The following is a 7,206-nucleotide window of genomic DNA, read 5'->3' as shown; positions in this document are numbered from 1 at the left end:
ATCAATGGAAACTTTTCAGTAAATCCCTTATTACACCTGGTTCTGGTTCTGGTTGATTACTGCGCAAACACCTCACAAGTGGTTATCACCTGCTCTGAAGCCGTTGCAATTTTCTCAAAGTATGGCACCATAATTGGACTTAATACGCCAGTAGTTCTAGCAATTATTTAGTATAAGAAGATAACTGCAGATGCTGGTACAAATCGAAGGTTTTTATTCACAAATTGCTGGAGTAACTCAGCAGGTCAGGCAGCATCTCGGGAGAGAAGGAATGGGTGACGTTTTGGGTCGAGACCCTTCTTCAGCAATTATTTAGATTGGTTCATCGTGGTTTCCTTACTCATGCACTCCATGCCTCAATTAATAAAACTAGAAAGCCCCTGAACTTATTTTTTCAAACCATTTTCTCAACCTTGCAAATTGCAATAAATAAATCAGTTTCCTCAAAATCTCTCTTTTTCTACATCCCTCTTGGAAATGCACCCTTTAGTTGATACTAGACCAAGTGGACCCATTGGGCCCAAACCTGTCCTGCATTGGAGCAGCACCCTCTCCTCCCCCCTCCCCTCTCCTCCTCCCCCCTCTCCTCTCTCCCCTCCCCCCTCCCCTTCCGCATTCCCCCCTCCCCCCTCTCTCCCCTTCTCCTCTCCCCCTCCCCTCCTCCCTCCCCCCTTCCCTCCCGCCTCCCCTTCCTCCTCCCCCTCCCCTCCCCCTCCCCTCCCCCTCCCCTCCCCCTCCCCTCCCTCCTCACCCTCTCTCTTCCCCTCCCCCCACTCCATCCCCCTCAACCCCCCTTATCCTCCCTCCCTAGGAGATAGATTTAAGCTATAAAATGTGAATAACTTAAAAAATATAACACCAATTTCAATGAAACTTCTTCCATTAGCACCAAAGGGATGACTGGCGGTGAATAAGGTGGGCCTAAAATTGGTGCACTATTGTGCACCGTTTTGGCTGTAGTTCAGGAACAAACAAACAAACAAACGAGAGTTTTAGTATATAAACTAGCACAAGTGTGCCGTTGGGCCCGTCCTCGTAGGGTTTCCATTGTAACCAGGAGGGGAGTGGGGGGGGAGGGAAGGGGGAGGGTGGGGGGGAGGGAAGGGGGAGGGTGGGAGGAGGGGAGGGAGGGGGGGAGGGGAGGGGGGAAGGGGGGAGGGGGGAAGGAGAGGGGAGGGAGGGGGGTAGGGGAGGGAGGGGGGGAGGGGAGGGGGGAGGGGAGGGGGGAGGGGAGGGGAGGGAGAGGCGAGGGAGGGGGGAGGGGGGAAGGGGAGGGAGGGGGAGGGGGGAAGGGGGGAGGGACGGGGACCTCCCCTTTTCCCAGTACCCCTCTTTCCCCGTTGGGCCCGTCCTCGTAGGGTTTCCATTGTAACCGGGAGGAGGGGAGGGAGGGAAGGGGGAGGGAGGGAGGAGGGAGGTGTGGAGGGAGGAGGGGAGGGGGAGGGAGGGGGGAGGGGAGGGAGGAAGGGGGGGAGGGGGGAGGGAGAGGGGTAGGGGGGAGGGGGAGGGAGGGGGAGGAGAGGGGGGAAAGGGGGAGGGAGAGGGGAGAGAGGGGGGTAGGGGGGGAGGGGGAGGGGGAGGGCAGGGGTGGGGAGGGGGAAGGGGGGAGGGAGGGGGACCTCCCCTTTTCCCAGTACCCTTCTTTCCCCGTTGGGCCCGTACTCGTAGGGTTTCCATGTTAACCGGGAAATGGGGAGGGAGGAGGGAGGTGTGGAGGGAGGAGGGGAGGGGGAGGGAGAGGGGGAGGGGAGGGGGGGAAGGGGGGGAGGGGGGAGGGAGAGGGGAGAGAGGGGGGTAGGGGGGGTAGGGGGGAGGGGGGAGGGAGGGGGACGGGAGGGGGGAAGGGGGGAGGGAGGGGGACCTCCCCTTTTCCCAGTACCCCTCTTTCCCCGTTGAGCCCGTCCTCGTAGGGTTTCCATTGTAAACGGGAGGAGGGGAGGGAGGGAAGGGGAGGGAGGGAGGAGGGAGGTGTGGAGGGAGGAGGGGAGGGTGAGGGAGGGGGAAAGGGGGGGAGGGAGGGAGAGGGGAGGGAGGGGAGGGAGGGGGGTAGGGGGGAGGGAGGGGGGATGGGAGGGGGGAAGGGTGAGGGAGGGGGACCTCCCCTTTTCCCAGTACCCCTCTTTCCCCGTTGGGCCCGTCCTCGTAGGGTTTCCATTTTAACCGGGAGGAGGGGAGGGAGGGAAGAGGGAGGTGTGGAGGGAGGAGGGGGGGGGAGGGAGGGAGGGGGGAGGGGAGGGGGGAGGGGGGAGGGAAAGGGGAGGGAGGGGGTGGGGGGGGAGGGGGAGGGAGGGAGGGTGGAAGGGGGAGGGAGGGGGGGAGGGATGGGGGAGGGAGTTGGGGAGGAGGGGGGAGGGAGTGGGGATGGAGGTGGGAAGGAGGGGGCAGGAAGGGGTTGAGGGGGGAAGGGAGACCTCCCCTTTTCCCAGTACCCCTCTTTTCCCCACCACCAAGCCCCCTCCGCAACGACCCCTGTTGTCCCCCTCCCCGTCCCCATTCTCAGACCCCCCCATTCTCTCTCTCCCCCAGACACAATCTAAGTGCTTGCCCCGGTGGCCCACGAGCATACGGGCCCCATGCTGATCTGTGTATGTTAAGTGACTTGCAATAAAAAACACTACTTTAAAAAACAATAAGTGATTTTTAAGTGCTGCACCCATCCCACACAAGCATTGTGACGTCACAAGCTGAAGACCTTGAAAAAAAAGGTTTAAAATAAAAAAATGTAAATTTGTAAAGAGTAGACACCCAATAGCAGCTGCTTGTCCATTGTGACATCACACGCTGAAGGGAGGTCAGCTCGAGCTCATCTCACAGGGGCATTGTGACATCACACGCTGAAGACCAATAAATCAGTTAAAAAATGAGATGTCTAAACTTTAAAACCTCTGTGATTTAAAATGTATACGACCAAATTAAATGAAAATATCACGGCCGGTTTTCCGGGAGATTGGCGATTCAGTCGGTACAAAAACCATGGCGCGACGGATTACCGTTTTGCCGAAATCACTGATATCTATAAACTAAAAACATGAAACATATATATAAATATAACACAAGATCTGAGTTTTAATAGTATACTAGCACAAGTGTGCCCGTTGGGCCCGTCCTCGTAGGGTTTCCATTGTAACCGGGAGGGGAGTGGTGTGGAGGGAAGGGGGAGGGAGGGAGGAAGGGAGGGGGAGAGAGGGGGGGAGGGGGAGGGGGAGGGAGGAGGGGAGGGGGGGAGGGGAGGAGGAGGGGGAGGGATGGGGGAGGGAGGAGGGGAGGGGGAGGGAGAGAGGATGGAGAGGGTAGGGAGGGGGGAAAGGGGGAGGGAGGGGGACCTCCCCTTTTCCCAGTACCCCGCTTTCCCCGTTGGGCCCGTCCTCGTAGGGTTTCCATTGTTACCGGGAGGAGGGGAGGGAGGGAAGGGGGAGGGAGGGAGGAGGGAGGTGTGGAGGGGGAGGGGAGGGTTGGAGAGGGGAAGGGGGGGAGGGAGAGGGGAGGGAGGGGGGTAGGGGGGAGGGAGGGGAGAACGGGGAGGGAGGGGGACCTCCCCTTTTCCCAGTACCCCTCTTTCCCCATTGGGCCCGTCCTCGTAGGGTTTCCATTGTAACCGGGAGGGGAGTGGGGGGGAGGGAAGGGAGGAGGGAGGGGAGGGGGAGGGAGTGGGGGAGGGAGTGGGGGAGGGGGGAGGGGGGAGGGAGAGTGGAGGGAGGGGGAGGGAGGGGGGAAGGAGGGGTGGGAGGGGGACCACCCGTTTTCCCAGTACCCCTCTTTCCCCTTTGGGCCCGTCCTCGTAGGGTTTCCATTGTAACCGGGAGGCGGGGAGGGAGGGAGGAGGGAGGTGTGGAGGGATGAGGGGAGGGAAGGGGGGAGGGGAGGGGGGAAGGGGAGGGGGAAGAGGGGGAGGTGGAGGGAGAGGGGAGGGAGGGGGAAGGGAGGAGGGAGGGGGACCTCCCCTTTTCCCAGTACCCCTCTTTCCCCGTTGGGCCCGTCCTCGTAGGGTTTCCATTGTAACCGGGAGGTGGGGAGGGAGGGGGGAGGGATGGAGGAGGGGAGGGGGATGGAGGGGGGGAGGGATGGGGGGGAGGGATGGGGGGGAGGGGGGAAGGGGGGGAGGGGGAAGGGGGGGAGGTGGAGGGAGGGGGGACGGGGGGGGAAGGGGGAGGGAGGGGGACCTCTTCTTTTCCCAGTACCGCTCTTTCCCCGTTGGGCCCGTCCCCGAGGGGTGAGGGAGGTGGGGAGGGATGGGGAGGGAGTTGGGGAGGAGGGGGGGAGGGAGTGGGGATGGAGGTGGGAAGGAGTGGGGAGGAAGGGGTTGAGGGGGGAAGGGGGACCTCCTCTTTCTTTTTTCGTAACACTTGCCCCGGTGGCCCACGAGCATAGTGGCCCCATGCTGATCTGTGTATGTTAAGTGACTTGCAATTAAAAACACAACTTTAAAAAACAACCATTTGCTTTTCGCAACAATGTAGCACAAGCATTGTGCAAGCTGAAGACCTTTGAAAAAAAAGGTTAAAAATTAAAAAATGTAAATTTGTAAAGAGCAGACACCCAATAGCAGCTGCTTGGCACAGGGGCATTGTGACATCACAATGAAGATTAATCCGCACCGCAGCGCCCCCTTTCTGTCAAAACTTCGATAAATCAGGGGGGGCAGTGCTTTAAAACCTCTGTAACTTAAAAAATATATGACCAAATTAAATGAAAATATCGCGGCCGGTCAGACGGGAGGTTGGTGATCAAGGCCGTGCAAAAACCGTGACGCGACGGTTTACAGTTTTGCCGCAATCAGTGATACATACACAAAGCCAGGATACAAACATATTTATAAACAAGAAGTGAGTTTTAATAGTATACTAGAACAAGTGTGCCCGTTGGGCCCGTCCTCGTAGGGTTTCCATTGTAACCGGGAGGGGAGTGGGGGTAGGGAAGGGGGAGGGAGGGAGTAGGGAGGTGTGGAGGGGGGAGGGGAGGGGGAGGGAGGGGGGGAGGGGAGGGGGGAAGGGAGGGAGGGAGAGGGGAGGGAAGGGGGTAGGGGGGAGGGGGAGGGAGGGGAGGGGGGAAGGGGAGGGAGGGGGGAAGGGGAGGGGGAGGGAGGGGGGAGGGAGAAGGGAGTGAGGGGGGAGGGAGGGGGACCTCCCCTTTTCCCAGTACCCCTCTTTCCCCATTGGGCCCGTGCTCGTAGGGTTTCCATTGTAACCGGGAGGAGGGGAGGGAGGGGAGGGGGAGGGAGGGAGGAGGGAGGTGTGGAGGGAGGAGGGGAGGGGAGGGGGAGGGGAGGGGGGGGAGGAGGGAGGGAGAGGGGAGGGAGGGGGGTAGGGGGGAGGTAAGGGGGAGTGAGGGGGGAGGGAGGGAGGGGGATCTCCCCTTTTCCCAGTACCCCTCTTTCCCCGTTGGGCCCGTCCTCGTAGGGTTTCCATTGTAACCGGGAGGAGGGGAGGGAGGGAAGGGGGAGGGAGGGAGGAGGGGGGAGGGAGGGGAGGGGGGAAGGGGGGAGTGAAGGGGTAGGGGGAGGGAGGGGGAGAGGGGAGGGGGGGTAGGGGGGAGGGGGAGGGAGGGGGAAGGGGGGAGGGAGGGGGATCTCCCCTTTTCCCAGTACCCCTCTTTCCCCGTTGGGCCCGTCCCTGTAGGGTTTCCATTGTAACCGGGAGGGGTGGAGGGATGGTGGAAGGAGGGGGGAGGGGGAGAGGGATGGAATGGTGGAGGGAGGGGGGAGGGAGTGGGGGAGGGTGGGATGGAGGGAAGGAGGGAGGGGGGGAGTTAGGGGCTGAGTGGTGATGGAGGTTGGGATTGAGGGGGGAGGGAGGGGGGGAGGGAGTGGGGATGGAGGTGGGAAGGAGGGGGGAGGAAGGGGTTGATGGGGGAAGTGGGACCTCCCCTTTTCCCAGTACCCCTCTTTCCCCCACCACCAAGCCCCCTCCGCAACGACCCCTGTTGTCCCCAGTCCCCATTCACAGACCCCCCCCCCATTCTCTCTCTCCCCATACACACTCTCAGTGCTTTTTTCGAAACACTTGCCCCGGTGGCCCACGAGCATATGGGCCCAATGCTGATCTGTGTATGTTAAGTGACTTGCAATAAAAAAATATACTTTAAAAAGAGATAAGTGCTTTTTAAGTGCTTGTTTTGAAACATTCGCGGTCACATAGTGCTTCTCACTGTAGCACCCATCTCAAGTGTGCCCGTTGGGCCCGTCCTCGTAGGGTTTCCATTGTAACCGGGAGGAGGGGAGGGAGGGAAGGGGGAGAGAGAGAGGTGTGGAGGGAGGAGGGGAGGGGGAGGGAGGGGGTAGGGGAGGGGAGGGGGGGAAGGGGAGGGGGGGAAGGGGGGAGGGAGAGAGGGGGAGGGGGAGGGAGAGAGGGGGAGGGGGAGGGAGGGGGGAGGGGAAGGGCGGAGGGAGGGGGACCTCCCCTTTTCCCAGTACCCCTCTTTCCCCATTGTGCCCGTCCTCGTAGGGTTTACATTGTAACCGGGAGAAGGGGAGGGAGGGAAGGGGGAGGGGGGGAGGAGGGAGGTGTGGAGGGAGGAGGGGAGGGGGAAGGGGGAAGGGGAGTGGGGGGAGGGAAGGGGGAGGGAGGGGGGAGGGGAGGGGAGGGTGGAAGGGGAGGGCGGAAAGGGGGGGAGGGGGGAAAGGGGGGAGGGGGGAGGGAGAGAGGGGGAGGGTGGAAAGAGCATCCCTCTCCCCATCAGAACTGCCCCCTCCATCGACTCCTTTAAGTCCAGGCTCAAAACCTATTTCTACTCCCTAGCGTTTGAGGCTCATTGAGGAGGCGCTGTGAACTGTTTGCGTGCCACTGTATGTTTCATTTTTTCCTTAGTACCTAATCAGATGTACAGCACTTTGGTCAACGTGGGTTGTTTTTAAATGTGCTATACAAATAAAATGGACTTGACTTGACAGCTCTTCGCAACAATGTAGCACAGGGGCATTGTGACGTCACACGCTGAATACCGCTGGGGGGGGGAAGGGGGGTCAGCTCGAGTCCATCTCACAGGGGCATTGTGACATCACAATCCGCACCGCAGCGCCCCCCTTCTGTCAAAACTTCGATAAATCAGGGGGGGCAGCACTTTTAAACCTCTGTAACTTAAAAAATATGCGTCCGAATTAAATAAAAATATCATTTTCCAGCAGCGAACCGCATGCTGATTAAGGCGGTACAAAAATCGTGGCGCTACGGTTCACCGTTTTGCCGGAATTGCCGTATTCAGCCGACATCA

This window comes from Rhinoraja longicauda, chromosome 28, assembly GCF_053455715.1.
Source record: "Rhinoraja longicauda isolate Sanriku21f chromosome 28, sRhiLon1.1, whole genome shotgun sequence".
Lineage (NCBI taxonomy): Eukaryota > Metazoa > Chordata > Chondrichthyes > Rajiformes > Arhynchobatidae > Rhinoraja > Rhinoraja longicauda.
Note: the sequence above shows the minus strand (reverse complement) of the source record.